Raw genomic sequence first — 17,636 nt, forward strand, 5'->3', positions numbered from 1 at the left:
GGATGGAAGTTGATGAGCTATGCAAGTCTATCATTATTTTGTTACTCTCAGAAGAGGTCCATCATAATATTATTGAATATGAGAATCAGAGTGCATGCGATTTATGGGAGAAGATTCAAGAGCTTTATGCGCAACAGAGTCCTGCGTCACATATGTATTGGCTGAAGCAATTAATGGACCTTCGCATGAAGGAGGGGACCTCCCTTTCATCTCATTTCAGTCAATTTCATGCTATCATGAAGAGTATGTTATCATAGGGTATTGAGTTCAAAGACAACTCGCACCCGTTGTTTCTGCTTTTGGCACCTTGCTTGATTCATGGGATGTCTTCCATACTGCCATATGCACGAACAAGCTTGATGGACTGAAAATCAAAGATATTAAGAGTGCCTTATTGACTAAGGAAATCAACAGGAGAAACAATGATGCTTCCCGCTCTTCACATGCATTGACGGTTAGAGGTGGCAGACATGGCAGGCATGATAATGATCATAAGGGCAGGGACTCTCAGAAGTCTAGGTCCAAGTCACATGATCTCAGTAAGTCCCGTGGACAAAAGCCTGATCTTACCTGTCATTATTATGGGAAAGCAGGACATATTAGGCTGCAGTGCCATAAAATGCGCAATGGTAAGCACAAGGAAAAGGAAAAAGAAAAAGTGCATGAAAAGTCTTCTGAGCGTGCAGTATTGTGCCTGTAAAGTCCAATGTGAAGATAGAAGAGGTTAATGTCATGCAAGCCACTGATTCAGATTATGATTACATACTTGCAGCTTCTTCATGTGATGCCTTACAGACTTTTGAGATACATTCTATGTATGCGCAGTGTTTGCTCTTGGATTCAGGTGCATCCTTTTATGTGACACCCTGTCGAGATTGGTTTCATACCTATCATGCCATGTTTGGTTCTATGCATCTTGGTGATGGCAGGCCTCTTGACATTGTGGACATTAGAGATGTTTGGCTGCAATTTCCTTCTGGTAGTTATTTTGTTTTGCATGATGTGCGCCATGTACTTGCATTGACTTGCAGCATTATGACATCTAGACAGCTTGATGATACAGGGTATTTTCTTTCTTTTGGAGACTCTGCATGGAAATTACTCGTGGCAGGCTTGTACTTGTAAGAGGTGCCAAGTCTGGCAACCTCTATCCCTTACTTGTATCTAGAGCTACATTGGATCATGTTTTGTTTGTGGGTTCTATTCCCCATGTATCCCTTTGGCATGCTCGTTTGGGGCATATGTCTCTTAAATGAATGAAAATGCTCCATGCTTTGCAGTATCTTCCGCCTTTTGACTCTTTGCATTTTGATTCTTGTGATCATTGTTTGTATGGCAAACAGACATGGGTAAGCCCTTGGCTCTTGTGCACTTAGATGTATGTGGGCCCATGCCGTGTCAGTCACTTGGTGGAGCAAAGTACTTTGTTACTTTCATAGATGATTACTCACATAAGGTTTGGGCTTATCCCATAAAGAGAAAATCTAGTGTCTTAGACACATTTCAGCATTGGCTTGCATTGGCAGAGAACCAGTCTGGGAAAAGGCTCAAATGCCCAAGGTCAAATAATGGGGGTATGCTTTTGAGCAGTTTTGTGATGAGCAGAGTATTAAGCATCAATTGACTGCCCCTTACACCCCATCCCAGAATGGTATGGCTGAACACATGAATAGGACCATTCAGGAAAGGGTCCGTAGCATGCTTAGCCAGGCTCGCTTACCGTGACACTTTTGGACTGAGGCAGTTACTACTACAGTGCATCTCATTAACAGGTTGCCTAGCAATGGCATTAATTTTCAGGTTGTAGAGGAGGTATGGGCAGGCAAGCCCCCCTCTTATGATCATTTGCGTGTCTTGGGCTGTAAGGCATTCTGCCATGTGCCCAAGGACAAATGCAATAAGCTGGATCCTGAGAGTGTCAAATGCATTTTCATTGGCTATGGAGATGCAGGAGAGATGGGTTACCATCTATGGGATCCGCAGGCATGGAAAGTGATCCGCAGCCATGATGTCATCTTTCATGAGAACAAAATGCATATGTAGCCTAAGAAAGTGGTTGAGGTATGCAGAGTTATCTTTCAGAAGGAGCCACCTGCTCCCGTTCAGCCCGCTCCATGGCCAACTAGACAACGTACAGCATCACCTGATGCTCATGGCCCAGATGTTAGACATGTCGATGTTAGACAAGATGTTGGTCAGGCAGCAAAACAGAGCCTGGGTTGAGGCATTCTACTAGAGATAGACGACCTCCTGACTGTTTTGCACCCTCTATGGATTATGTACTGGTTACAGATGCAAAAGAGCCTCTCACTTATGATGAGGCTATGCGCCGAGGTGATTGTCACTCTTGGGAGAGGGCTATGCAGTCTAAGCTTGACTCATTACATAAGAATCAGACTTGGGATTTGGTTTCCTTGCCTCAAGATAAGAAGGCTTTGCCATGCAAGTGGGTGTATAAACTGAAAAGTACCCCTGGCCACCCCAAGCTGGCATACAAGGCTCAATTGGTTGCTAAGGGTTTTAAGTAGGAGCATGGTGTTGACTTTGATGAAGTCTTTTCTCCTGTGGTCAAGATGACCACCCTACGCTTAGTCTTGGCCTTGGTTGCACAGCTTGACCTGGACTTGTACCAAATGGATGTCAAGACGGCTTTTCTACATGGGGACTTACATGATGAGATTTACATGGAGCAGCCTAAGGGCTTTGCAGACCCTGGCAGGGAACACTTAGTATGCAAGCTAAAGAAGAGCCTATATGGCTTAAAGAAAGCACCTAGGGAATGGTACCATAAGTTTGATGCATTCATGTAGTCACAGGGCTACAACCATAATGCTATGGATCTGTGCTTATACACGAACAAAGCCCGTGACGATTCTTTACTGATTTTGGTACTCTATGTGGATGACATGCTTTTAGCGAGGACAGCTCATCAGGAGCTTGATGCTCTTAAGGCTCAGCTCAAGAAGATCTTTGAGATGAAAGATCTGGGATAGGCCTCTCATATACTTGATATGTGCATCACGTGTGATAGATCTCAAGGAATCCTCTATCTGTCACAGAGGGAGTACGTACATAAAGTCCTTGAATGCTTTTGCATGTAGTATGTTAAGCCTATTGGCTATCCATTCCCTTCTCATGTGAAGGTTTCACATGTTGATTGTCCGCAGACAGATGAGCAGAGGGCCGAGATGGCCAAGATTCCCTATGCATCAACCGTGTGCAGTCTTATGTATGCTATGATACCCACCCGTCCAGATATTGCTTTTACACAGTGGAATTGTGGCACATTATATGGCTACACGTGGCAAGAAACATTGGAATGTCGTTGCTAGATTTGGGGTGGAAATGTGTGGTTGTTCCACAAGGAGACATTGTAAGGCATCTGGGCTATCCCTTGGGTATTGATGTGTAGTAGAAACTCTTGCTCAAATGGATATCACAAAAATTGGAAACCAAGTTTGTTTTTTGGAAATCTCAAGTTTGGCCATTTCATGTGCATCTTAAAGTGGGTTAGACCATTATGCTCCCCATATTGACTTACTTTTTGCCTTTGTTGCCTTGGACTAATGTTGCCTTGAAGGATCTCACTTGGCACTTTTGTTTCATGCTACAGAAGAAAGATTCTGTGCATGTTGGTATATCTTTGATATTTTAGAGTCATATTTGCACATTGAAATCCATGGGGGTGGGGTGGAGCTATTTTTTATGCTCAAACAAATATGGCAACCCTTCATTGGTCTCTTTTGAAGGTCATGTGTGCTGCTCAACAACCATGGACAGTTATTGCCCATTTTTTCTCTTGAGGATCAAGGTCTTTGGTATGGTAATACAAAGATTTTGGTTCATGGTGGCATGTTCATAATGCTAAAATTCAATTCTCTACATCTACTTCAATTCTTCTCAACCATTTGGTGTGCTTGTTGAAAATGGTGCTTTGCAAGGTTCAATGGCATCCCCAATAGAGGACAAATTGGCTACCAATTCATTGCAAATCAAAATTCTCATGGTATCTCATTTGCTTTCTTAGGATGAAAATTTGGAGAGACTAAGTTTAATCGCATGGCTTGTCTTGGATTGGTCTCAATGGTGGCTAATACCACTCTCTTGCCTCAAGGCACACTGATGTATTTTCGCACCATTGGATGGGTCATCCAAGTTCTTTGTGGCTACTGTTCTCTTTAAGAGCCATAAAGTATGGCCTCCAAGAACACATCCCCAAAACCAGCTCAAGCCCAAGTTTAGAGCAACAAAGATAGATTCTACTGTAAGCAGGGCTCTCTAAAGAACACTTAGAGCAGTTGGGAATTGGAGGCCAAGGACAATAGGAAAATAGCCGACCACAACCACCCAAGCTGAACCAACAATGGACGAAGGCCTTGATTTGGAGCCGCTTGACAACCCTAAAGGGTAGTTTGCTTAACAGAACCCACCCCTGGCTCCATCAACAAAAGCAAAAGTCTAAGAAGAAGACCCGATTGCCATGGAAAGAATAATTGAGGCAAAATGAAAACCTAGGGAATTAGATGATCTCACAAGGAGAAAATTTAGTGTCAGCAGGCCATAAGTAACACCCGATGTCCAAATGCTACAAATTGAGAAACAACTGCCAATCAATTGGGCACGGGAGTTGAATCACTAGGAGCAGTGGGAGAAGAAATGCACACCGTTCGAATTTGAATTCTTCTACCCTGATGCTCTGAATAAGATGCTACCTCCATAAGTGGTTGAAGGGGCCATACAACTCTCCAAGAGGCTAGAAAAGCAGTGGCAAGATAAGAGAGTCAAAAATCCCACATTGTGGAGGAGAGAACCTACCTGATAGTGGGAGGATAAGGTGATGGAGGAGCCAAGAAAAGTCAAAGGCTACGAGTCCTAGCCTACATGGCACCGGAAGATCTAGGACAACAATTTTGAGGCATGGATAGCCTTTTGTAATATTCTCCCATATGAAAGGAATGACCCCATACACAGCTCACTGGAGGCACTGTAGTGTGGATTTTGACTGGGAACAACATGGCAGGTACGACTTTCCTATGATCTATAATGTCAACATCTCCAATCTTGAAGAGTGCCTCGTTTTTGGAGCTCAAGACCTGTGACCTTCCATCACTCACTTCCTAGATGAGTTCACACGACCTTGCCTTCCTTACCATATGTAATTACCTCCCTCTCTTGCGAATCCTATTAAAACAAAAGCCAATACCATAGGAAGATCACCTGCTACCTCTCTACTTTGATGTTAATGCCAGAATAGATAGTTGTGCAATGACTCGCCTCATGTTGAGGGCTACTCTCTTGCTAGCATTTTGCATGAGTCTCTTAGAAGATTTGAGTGATAGTAGGTTCTCAAAATGTAACCATCCTTTCCTCTCTACTACCCCACTCTATGTAAGGATTAATTAGAATAAGGGATACATGCTAAGCCATGCATTCCTTAGCAAATCCCTTAAGTCCCCTCGTGAAGCTCCTAAAGAGGATGAGGATGACATCTAGCTTATCCCCTCCTACTTGTACCAAAAAGAAAAAGAAAAGAATGGAAAAGGAAAAAGAAAACAAAGAAAACAAAGAAAAAAGAAGAAAATAAAAGAAAATAAATAGAAAAGAGAAAATGAGGAAAAAGGAAAAGAATAAATGAAGTCCACTATAAGATCAGAGTTCCACAACCACCGCACATAGGGGTTCTCAAGTTAGGTGTAGCATCCGATTGCCTCAGTCGAGACCGGCTCCATGCCTTACCCCCTAGCCCCTTTTGTTCCCCCACTTCACACTTAAGGCTCATTGAGGGAAGAACACACCTAAGGAGGTCACACTCGAGACCTATCTCCCTAAGCTACACCCATTGCACCTTCCCTTTACACGAACTGGGTCCTCAAGTGTGGGACAACACCCTAGGCCTGCGATTCGTGCCTACGGTTTGACCCAACTCCTAGTTCCATTGGCATGGACACAATGCACTGCACTACAAGGTAGACACACCCCCTAAGCAGTGTACTTTCTTTACCTTTTCACGTGAATTCGACCAACCACGACAACCCTTCGACTTCGGAGGCCCTGTCACCCACTCAATCCACTCTCGGCCTCCACAACCTCAACCATTTTGATATGCTTCTTCTCCACATCCAAACCCTGTAAGGCCCCATCATTGACCTCCATGACAACCCTTCAACCATCCAAGCCCTCATCAACAAAGCCCATAAGTGCCATGGGACTGGCACTCCACTAGAAGGGGGGTAATCTTTGTAAAAGAGCACCAAGCTCCCTCCTGTGCAATTTGTAAAGAGTAGATGGGCATGGGTGAAGCCACAATGTAAATAGAATGAAATAGGAAAAGATAGCCTATTCTAAAATGACCAGTCATGTAAAAAAGGGGTGAGTGCCCAAAGGGATTAGGGCATGTATATAAGCCAAAAAGTGAATGAAGAAGCTCATTGTTGTGTGTAGCCAAAAGTATCTCTCCTCTTCTTCTTCTTCTTCTTCTTCTTCTTCTTCTTGCTCTTGCTTGCATGTGCTTATGCTTGAGAGAGGGAGTGTGAGAGTGAGTGTGTGAGGGACTGTGGTGGAGAAGTTCTCCATCTTCTCCTCTCTTATTCTCTTATCTTGTCGTGCGTGCGCTCAGCTATGGAGTATGGATCTTAAAGCTTGAGGATCAATCTCACTTGAATCTTATACTTGGATCGTAGAGCTATCGGAGTGCTTGAGGGAGGAGGCAACTTGATTGGGCATGGAGGTAAGCTCACTATAACCATAGGCTTGAGAGCGTGCACGGCTAGGTGAGAGGTAGCCATTAGCATTCGACTTGAAATGCTTGAATCAATAAGCGGTCCATGGGTCTTGGCAATCAAGTGTGAACTCCACACACCTACACTTGGTAGCCAATCTATTACCTACTCAAAGTGCCCCACCCTGGCTAGCAATCATATCCCACTTTGGGAGGAATGGAGAGAGAGAGAGAGAGAGAGAGAGAGAGAGAGAGAGAGAGAGAGGCCATGGTACACATGGACATAGTAAAACAATTAAGGTTTGACCTTTGCAACAAGTGAGAGAAAGAAAGAGAGGGATGAAGAAGAGAAGAAGAAGAGGAGAGACCCATGAGAGAGAGAAATATATATCAAGGATCGAAGCTTCGCATGATGATTCCATGTTATTGCTCATGTATGGCATTGTATAAAGTATGTAAAGCTCTTTATGTACATGTTACCATGATTCCATACTTGGCACATGATAGACCCTTGGGCTATCATGTTATGCCCAATATGCAATCCATAAACTTAACCTAGTCGTTTTAGAACAACTTATGTAGTCATGATCTTTTAACATGTTTGTTGCATGTCCCCATGATCTTACTAATCTTGCTTGAACCTTTGTAGTCATGATCTCTCTCTCTCTCTCTCTCTCTCTCTCTCTCTCTCTCTCTCTCTCTCTCTCTCTCTCTCTCTCTCTCTCTCTCTCTCTCTCTCTCTCTCTCTCTCTCTCTCTCTCTCTCTCTCTCTCTCTCTCTCTCTCTCTCTCTCTCTCTCTCTCTCTACACATACTCACATGCATATATTTATGTCTATGTATAGACATATACCCACACACATATGCACACAAAGATATATAAACGGCTCTTGCCAGGTGGCATTATTTTGTCTATATAGGAGGATGATCGCTTTGAATGGTTCTTCCTTGATGTCATAGTGGTATGATGGCCTTAGATTGTTCTCCTTTGAGTGGAGGAGGGGTCCGCTTGTCCTTTCCAATTCTTACTTATTAGTGTGCATGTAGTGGAAACATCTTATAGGTAAATCTTGTTACGATAGTTGCTATCAAACCAAATGAAAAAGTATCTATATACAAGAGACCAAGTTAACAAGATGAAATTGTACAAGAACCAAAAAAAAAAAAAAATGGAAGCCTATGAGAAACTACCACATGTATAAACAAATAAGTTAAAGTATCCATAAAATTGATAATGTAATCAAAATACTCACAAGATCAATATGAACATTGTGATGGGTACCAATATTGGCTATGGCACGTCCCCCATGCATTCTTGTTACAATTATGCATGGGTTTGTATCCTAGGTGGGCATGCAAATTTTACACTAAAGAATACAAGTCAAAGAAGAAGAAGAAGAAGAAGAAGAAGAAGAAAAAGAAGAAGAAGTGTGCTCCTAAAGCACAAATACAATATGGAATTAAAATTAGGAATTTTAGAAAAGCTATGGTTTTGCTTTAAAATATAGGCTTTTAAAGAATAAGGATTCACTGGTTAACAAAAATGGTCTTGAGAAATATGTGACTTGCAAAGTAGTCAAGGTTTTCTTGCAAGGGGAAAGTAAGCTTGCTCAATGAAGCAATATAAAATGGTTTAGGTCATTTTTGTGGAGAAGAAGTGGAAGGAAAATCAATAATAAAGTTGACATAATAAAAAGAGGCATAAGTAGTTGAAGCAAGGTAGGGATAGAAAGAGAAATAAGTAGAGAATAAGTTCTGTCATAATGTTTTCCATGGTACCTTTTCACATGTTGACACACCATGTTTAGTTATCAAGGTGGCTACATCTTGTTCCATTCTAGGCCAATAAGAAATCTTCAACTAAGTTGCAAATGGCAGAATTCATGCCTCTATGGACTTGATAGGAAGGATTATGAATTGGAAGACAAATTTAGGATAGAGAAGACATAAAGATTTTTTATTAAAAAAATAAGGAAATTTTGACAAAGAATAACAATCAATGTTGTGCCTTGCATGCAACATGTGGGGCTTAGGATATACTCTTATTATTTCAAGAGCTTTGCCACATGTGCATCATATGAAATATGTCTCACATAACCACAACAAGTATCACCTCTAAATGTATCTATCACCCACCATTCTTATCCAAGGACAAAAGATGCAAACAATACTCAAGTTGTAATAGTGAGCAATGAATTATCTTTTTCATGTAGTTGTGTCCCAAGGTTGGTGGCTTGCTCTACGATCCATGTGAGGCTCCTTGCAACAACCAAGAACTTGTTACCACCTCATGTGCATATAAACATGAGAGAAGAGAAGAATGGATATGGATAGTAAGAAAAGCTTCACACTTCTACTTCACTCTCTCTCACATAACCTCAAACACTCTCATTCACTTCTCACCAACATAGGATGGATAGAAGAAAGCGAAGAGAAGAGGTTTCACTTCCCAAGTCCCTCACTATGTCTCACTCTGACTCTCTTCCTCTTCTATGCTCTCTCACAAACTATGGAAGAGGACAACAAAAAGCAAGAGACTCAAAGTTTGCACATACATGAAAAGCTTGTTCCATTAGTTTTCATCACTTTTATAATATAAATGACTTTTAAGGTTTTGCACCTCCTTGGGCATCCTACCCTTTTGATAATCCCATGACACATCCTTTTCCATTTTCATGCTTCCTATAAGGTCTATGATACTTTCCTAAGATGTGGATTACTGGTCCACTTTGTCTTTAACTTGTTGACCTACAAAATTATTTACAATTTGCACAAGAGAGAACCCAGATCTCATCAATTGCAAGTCAATAATATTATCATTTGAGAAAAATACAAGTGTTTCTAAAATAATTTATGTCTCCTTAAGTTCCCTTAGACACTTGCATGTTGTCTCCTCATGGTTGACTTTTCCAAAATTTGTGGACCTTCAAAAATTTAACTAATTATTATCCCCCTCCTAAACGAGTGTTAGTCCCTTAGCACTCACTACCAAAGATGGTGCTTCATATTGGGGATAGTCACACGAAGTAGCAGTCCAATGGAGGAGTGGTGGGCATCCTTGATAAAGAGGTAATGGTTCTTGGTAGGGTTGACTGATAGATGAGGTTGGTAGCTCTATGGGCAAGTTGGAGTTATAGAAGAGGTGAGGGATATAGGACTAGTGGCCACTCATATTGTTGGGTTGGGTTCATGGTCCTCAACATCCCTGTAATTAGTGTGTGCTCCTTAGGAGTGTGGTTACCTTATTGTGTAGTGAAGTGCATGTGCCAATATAATTGGGAGGAGATGGGTCGAATTCCAAGCAAGCCTAGAATGTTGCCCTGCACTTGAGAACCCTATTTGTACAAGTTTTATTATGTGATTGCAAATAGAGCCAATCAACCAAGGCCATTGAGCACATCTAGCTTGAGGACCTCTAGGTGTAGCAAATGTTCATTGCACTTATGTCTAGTAGAATTTGTCCTCCCTTTTATTATTGGTTTCTTTTTTTCCCATTTCTTCTTTTTTTTTCCCCCTTAGTCTTTAGGGAATGATTGTAGGGTGTGGGTTAGGCACTCCTTGCTAAGCATGTAATCCTTAACTAATTTCCACATCTCAATGGGGATTATTTTGAATGGAATAGATGTGTATAAAAAGCAAAGCAATTAACACCATGTCTTTCAATAAGGCTATCTAGTATGATGGGAGAAGTGCTATGCATAAGTGTAGCCTAATCATAGAAACTCTATCAATCAAAGTATTTATATCAAAAAAGGGGTGGTAGACCATCTTCATATGTCATTAGTGCTTCTTGCAATAGCTTCACAAGAAGGAAAAATTAATTGGACGTGGTGATGAAAGCGGGCTTTTGATAAAGTTATTAAGGAAGGTCCAAGACCCCTAGACTAGAAGAGATAAATCTTATCTTGTAATGGTGCATTTACATTTGGGATCCTTGGAAAATTGGATAGGCAAATGGTGCTCTAGGTTGTAGTTTCTATGTCTCACGGGGTAAGAATAATAAATCACATTGGTCCATCCTTGAGGTTGTGAATAGTAGAAGGCTAATCAAGCTAGATCGTCTACCTCTAAGATGGTATATTGCAATTTTGTTGGCCATTTCCAAGTGTCTCAAGTCCTTGTTGATAGTCACTTCAGATTTTGTCATTCTAAGCCTAACATGCTTTCCATAATGCACCTTAGTTTTATCAGTCCATCTTTGAGATATACTCTCCCCAACTTAATTAATGTTTGCATTTACCAAAATATGTTCTCCTGAGAAATGTCAAAATCAAATCCAATTTTGCTTTTTTTTTTGCTAGATATCTCTACATTGGCTCCTCTAGGTTTTCTCATTGTTCTTCATGTCCTTGGAAATCTAGAGAGCGGTCAAGCACCTTTTGTGTATCCTTGAACGCTTGGATCATTCAATTGGCTCATCAAACTCAAGGGTATTTGTATTATTTGAAATTTTTGCTAGGACTTGTGGTGGCTCTACTATTGTTGATATCATTTCCTCAAGAGACTTTGCGTGCCATAGCTGTCGAATTTGCCTCTAGCTCTTAGTCACCATAACCAATACTCCATAAATGGTATATTAGGACTTCTTTTGTTGGCTCCACAGTTAAGAGATTGAGCTCTCGATCATGGTCTATGCTTTTTAGTGCAGTGGGGTCCAAACCTAACTAAGCCTTAAGTTCTACTATGTCCTCCATGCTAAGCAAGAAAGCTAATATGATGACCTTGTGGTAGAGCTGTTATTGTTATGTAGTCTCATATGTACAAATATATGCATGAGCATTGAATAAACTCTTTTTGTGGAGTAATGTCACCAAGTTAGCCAACTTTATTAGCATTTCATTAAACCCTTTGAGTTTTGCTTTTCATTTAATTTGATGGCTCTTGTCAGGCTTCCTATGAAAATTTGATATAGCCCTATGCAAACTGACTTCAACTATCATTGAATCTACTTGCTTTCCTAAAATTCCCTCGCTTTTGGAGGGTTATTTTGGCCCTTTCCTACTCTAGCTGAATCATGAAGCCTACTAGTTGAGCTTTAAGTTTTCCATGTTGCTTTTGTATTTCTATTGCTTCTTACTCACTTGGGTCTCATCCAATCACATCTGAGTTCTAACTTATCTTGAATAGCTTCAACATTGTCCCTACAAAGCTTTGCATATAACTATTCCAAGGTTCTCAAGATATCTATTGTACTTGGCACTAACCAACGCTCCTATGAGCCGTTGGTGCTAGACTCCACAAGGCATTGCTTTCTCCTTTGGATGTGATTGTAACCTCTTTTTGTGGCCTTTGCTTTTACTAGCTAGGTCATTTGGGCTTGCATATTTCCATTGGTTGCCATCAGCTTGTTGAAAGCTTCTTAGGTCAAGCCCTCAACTGCTTTCTCTTTCCCTTTGCTAGAGCTACCCTCCCCTCTCTTGGCTAATATTTATCCTCCTCGTTGTGGAAGAGCTACCTCTTTTTGTCACCTATCTTCTTCATAAGACTCCGAGAGACATTCTCAAGGTCCTCCTATTTATTTATGAATTTTTCTTCTAGCCATTCCAAGTCCTTTTTCGACATTTTCTTGGTAGCATGAATTTTTTCTTGCTATTCTTTTGTCTCCCCTTCATTACACATCTCAAAAGGTGAGCTCCTCTTTTTTTCCTCTCTTCAATACTTCTATTGGCTGCCTTGTTCTCCACTCAGGAATGGGCTTTATGTTCCTTCTACCTTTTCTCTTTCTCTTCCATTGATTATTCCCTCCTTATGCTCTCTCAAACCCTTCCTAAGTATACTTTCCCCTGCCAAACTTCCTTATCATGGTGGATTGGGATATTTTGATGAAAGAATGTCTTGTATGGGGACTCCTACATTTATAGGTTTGACCCTTAAAAGAGTGTCGTCGTAATTGTAGGACCTTATGGGCTCATGAGAGGGATAAGTAGATACACTCTAGCCACCACCACATGTCATTCAAGTCTTGATTCACTATGTTTCTTATTCTTATGTCCTCCATTAGCCACTTTGATAGTCTTGCCGCAATGGAGTTGGAATTATTATACATGAACAAGTGGTGGAAGACTTGAGTTGAGACTCTCAACTCCTCCTTTGATATGGATTTCAACAAGATACCATCATTAGTTATATCTAGTGCATCCCTCCATCTTTGCAAGAATCCTTAAGGCCCTATAAAACCAATATATTATTTATTCTAATTCTCATCCCTCATTTGGTTTCTAGGATTTCAATTTTTTGTTTATTAAAAAAATATTTTTCTAACAAAACATTGACAATCTATAGCAAACTATCTCAAAATTTGCATGAAATGTTAGACTTTGAGAGCTTCAACACGCAAAACATCATCAACCCATACCAAATTGTCTCAAATATTGCATGAAATGTCAAGCTTACAAAACTTTAACATGCAAAACACATAGGATTAGTCCAACCAATAAAAGTTTCAAAACCATTCAAGTTAGTAGCTTAGGCCATCATTTGCTCATTGCCTAAAATAATTAAAGGAGATAAAGACTTCATAATTTTAATGATTCATCTAATTTACCAGTGTGAAGCCAAAGAACACCTTAACACAACTCCTATTTCCATAGGGAAATTCTTATTTGAAGATGTGATAATTAGCTATGCTTGCCTTAGCAACTACATTGTTACATGAAGGATAAAATTCAAATCATTACTCAAAATAGTATAAAAATGTCTAGGAGTAAAATAAATTTTAGCATCCCCTTATCATCCTCAAACTGATGGAGTAACAAAATGTGGTAAATAGATTTATTAAGATAATTATTTTTATGCATGTATGACCCTCTACAACTAAATTGAGATGAGTTTCCTCCTTATGTGGTTCATGCATATAGATGCATAGTCCAAGCTTTGTCCAAACTTAGATCTTTCAAGGGACACTATAGATGAGACCTAATTCTTCTTTCAAAAATCCCACTATTATAAGTACCTAATAAATACAAACATCCAGTTGATTGGTACTTAGGATTACAATAACCATAACCATTTATGATAATAGCAATTTCTAATAACTTAATCAAAGCACTAGCACAAGAAAAATGATGTCATGATGGTAATAGAGTACACAAAGAGTATGAAATTGGAGTGGCCATTTGCGTAAAAGGCCATTTGTTGCCCATGTAAGAGGCATGCCCAACACACATATAGGGTGCTCACTTAGAGGCTACCCACTTGGGAAAGACCTACCAATATAACAAACTAAGAGCTATATATATAGCTCCCCTCTTCCTCCCATTTTCTCCCCCTTCTCCCTTCCCTTCCCTCCCTCCTCTCTTTCTTCTTATCCTTTCCCCCGCTTCTTACCATGTCATCGTACCATTGTCGTGTCTCCCATCATTGTTGTTGTGCTCCCTCATCACCCACTCCTTCTACCCTTGCCCCCCACTACTAAAAAGAAACCCCCCCCCCCCCCCAACACACACACACACACTTGGGAAAGACCTACCAATATAACAAACTAAGACCTATATATATAGCTCCCCTCTTCCTCCCATTTTCTCCCCCTTCTACCTTCCCTCCCTCCTTTCTTTCTTCTTGTCATTCCCCCTGCTTCTTACCATGTCATTGTGCCATTGTCGTGTCTCCCATCATTGTTGTTGTGCTCCCTTATCCCCCACTACTAAAAAGAAACCCCCCCCCCCCCCCAACACACACACACACACACAAGTGAAAACTTTCAAGAAATTTTGAAAATAATCGTTTTAATAAAAACAAATCCCCTACAACATAGTCTCCATTTCCACCCCAAATCATAGACCTGTGCATCCCCCATCCACCCACCCCAATTGGCACAACTCTTCACACCCACTTTCTACCACTATCAAGCAGCTGCTCCTTGGTGTCAATTCATGCAATGTCCATTCCTTGGAAGGAATACCTACATGTAAACACTTAAATGATATTTTTACTTTATATCACACCATACATAAATTTTAAAAATGGAACAATCAACTCTCCTCAAAATCTTAATTGATCCATGTATGGAATCATTACACTTATTTATATCAATGAATGTGCTACATGAATGGTGTTAGTTTTGGTTAGTTGTCCAATCATCCAACACTATTGTATGATACAATGCAAATTTCTCATCCTAATAGAGTGAATTTGACAAACAAAAGACAATGATACATTTTTTGTGGAATGGACTAAGCTTGGATATAGTAGTTGACGAAAGGGTAAACAACACATTACCACATTGTTACGACACACGAATTACAAAAACAACATGGGTGGTTAGAGTGTTCAGAATTGTAAAGTTTACATAAAATAAGATGTCATATATATGATGTTCTTATCTATGCAAGTGCCAATTAACATTGGTGGAGAGGTGCATATATCTATCTAGTTCTCTCTGTCTTTGTTTCATGAAATATTTATATTCTCACAAATGCTATGGAGTGATAGTTTACATCTTTATGAAATGCTCAAAGTGTCTTCCACATTTCTTATGGTGAATGAAATTATAAAGGATCATTGATGGGATAGTTGATTGGTAGCTCATTTACAAGAGAAGAGTAGGAAACCACTCCATCCCATGCATCAACAAAATGTTTAATGGCAACCTACCAAGCCACTTCAACAAAACTTGGGCCTTGTAGAAATGGTCAACTTGTAGCATGTGGCCCCCAAGGTGCACAAAAACATCATTCCAAAAAGTCATGACAACCCTTGACTCACTCCTAAAAGACCTTTGACCTCAACTTCTATCAAATGCCCAATAGCTACCTTATGCATCAATTGGCTTGCAAATATAGATGCACTATAGCGCTAGTCTTTGAAGAAGTCTACAGGCAAAGTAAGGACTACGGAGGAAAGTGCCATTCCATTTTTATAAAGGTAATTTGTAACATCTACTTTGGACTCATATCTTTCCAATATAAGGTGGATTGATTTGCCATTACATAGATCTTCTTGGTTAGCAAATGCATCTCGAGAACACTTCAAGATCATGACATGATTTGGGTCATAGTTAGTAAGTAGACATATTTTACTCCATATATTAGAATGCTAACATCCTCACAAGATGCATGACCCTACAATCAACACATCGCTAAATTACATGGTCCTAAGATTATCTTTCATAGAGATTCTATATACAAAAGTAATCTTATTTGAATGCTTAATTCGAAAATGCTCTTCATTTTCTAGTCATCAAGTTGATGGAAAATACACGTTATGAATCTCACTCTTCTCAATATGTTAAAAGTTATGTTAGGGAACATTAGATACACGATAACAATTATTTACTTTTGTTTGAGTTCACCTACATGTCTATTGTTTATAAGAAAAGCTTCAAATGACATCATGTAAAATGATCCATTCTTCTTTTCTTTTTCTAAGAAAGGGTTGAAATTGGAAAGATGCCTCAGAGACACGTGTGTCCAAGGTTTGAACTCACACACCCATATACACACCCACATACTCAAACCACTTGACTTGTTGGAAAATGGTTCCTCCTTCAGTCATCCCCATTACAGTGCTTCAAATTTTCAGATAACAATGCACAAAGCACTAGATACCATCAAAGCAACTCACCGAAAAGAAAAGAAATCAATTAGTAGGTACTGAAGACTTTGGCATTTGTTTAAGGTTAATAAGTTTGTCAAAATTTCTTTAGAACAAGTAGAGTAAAATACGGTCAATCATACCTCTTGTAAAGTTGTTTGATAGTTACTTTAGATTATTCAAAGTGATTGAGTTTACTCCATGCTTAAGCACTCAACTCACTAAGCAAAAATAGTACACACTTCTACCTTCATAACTTGATTTGATGTTCATGATTGGTACTCAAGCATATTATGACCATGCTTTGCATAAAGAAATAATTAATGCAAGCAATGGCAAATTTTGTCATAAGACAATCGTGAAAGTTTGTATGGTGCATGTATGTAGATTGGATGTTTAAAAGAATCAAACAAGAGATCCTTAAATTTCCTAGATTTTAAAATTGAAGAGGTTCCTAAATTAAAGGAACCTCAAATTGGCCTAAAAATGATAATATGAAATAGAGGGATATCGTGTTATAATAGTTTATGTCCTTATAATTTTAATGAATATGATCATTCTATCTTTTACATTCTTCAAGCTAGGAAGGAACGCATTAAAGTAAGAGAAGTATAAATTCATTTTCAATCTGTCCTTGAAACATTATCTTCTTCTAGTTGAATAAAGCATGCCCGTAAATTGACGAACCATGAAGGATGAAATTCTCATCTCATACTCTTGCAACAATTTATCACCCACATTTGTAGTATAGTGTGTATGTAAATGTGAGCATGTGCATATTTAAACATCTATGCATTATTTGTGCATAGAACACTCTTTCCCTCTCCCTCCCTCCTTCCCCGACCAAGCTTAACCTTAAACTTTAATCAACCATAATTGCATTCCCCTCAAAGGGGTGGCATTAAGCCTTTTGGGGAGTCAAGATTCCACATATCAATCCTCAATTTGTCCAACCTTGCAATGCCTTCAAGTACTCGTGTCTTCAACAAGAAAAGTTTTTTTTTCGTTAAACCTCCTTACATATGTATCTTAAGCCACAAATCTATGACATTTATTAATATCCACTTGTATCTAAGCTGTTTTTTTCTTTTTAATTTGTTTATATTGATCCGTTTTTAAGAGCAACTGAATATTCTAATTGTTAAGCACACAATGTTGTAGTGCCTTGTAGTAAGGCACACTAATTTGGTATGTTCAACTATTGCAATGCCACAAAAAGATAAAGAATTGTGTTGGTCCTATACTTGACCTTGCAACCACAACGCCCATTTTCAACAACCATTCACTTACATTTGATAAGTGAGTTTCTGTGAATGTATAGCTTCTTTTTGGAATGAGTGTTAATACATGCATATAAAGTAATTCATTGTTTGTTGCATCTGCTTCCA

This window comes from Lygodium microphyllum, chromosome 9 (assembly GCF_053477565.2).
Source record: "Lygodium microphyllum isolate KBCC chromosome 9, Lygodium_microphyllum_v1.1.10, whole genome shotgun sequence".
In the NCBI taxonomy this organism is placed as follows: Eukaryota; Viridiplantae; Streptophyta; class Polypodiopsida; order Schizaeales; family Lygodiaceae; genus Lygodium; species Lygodium microphyllum.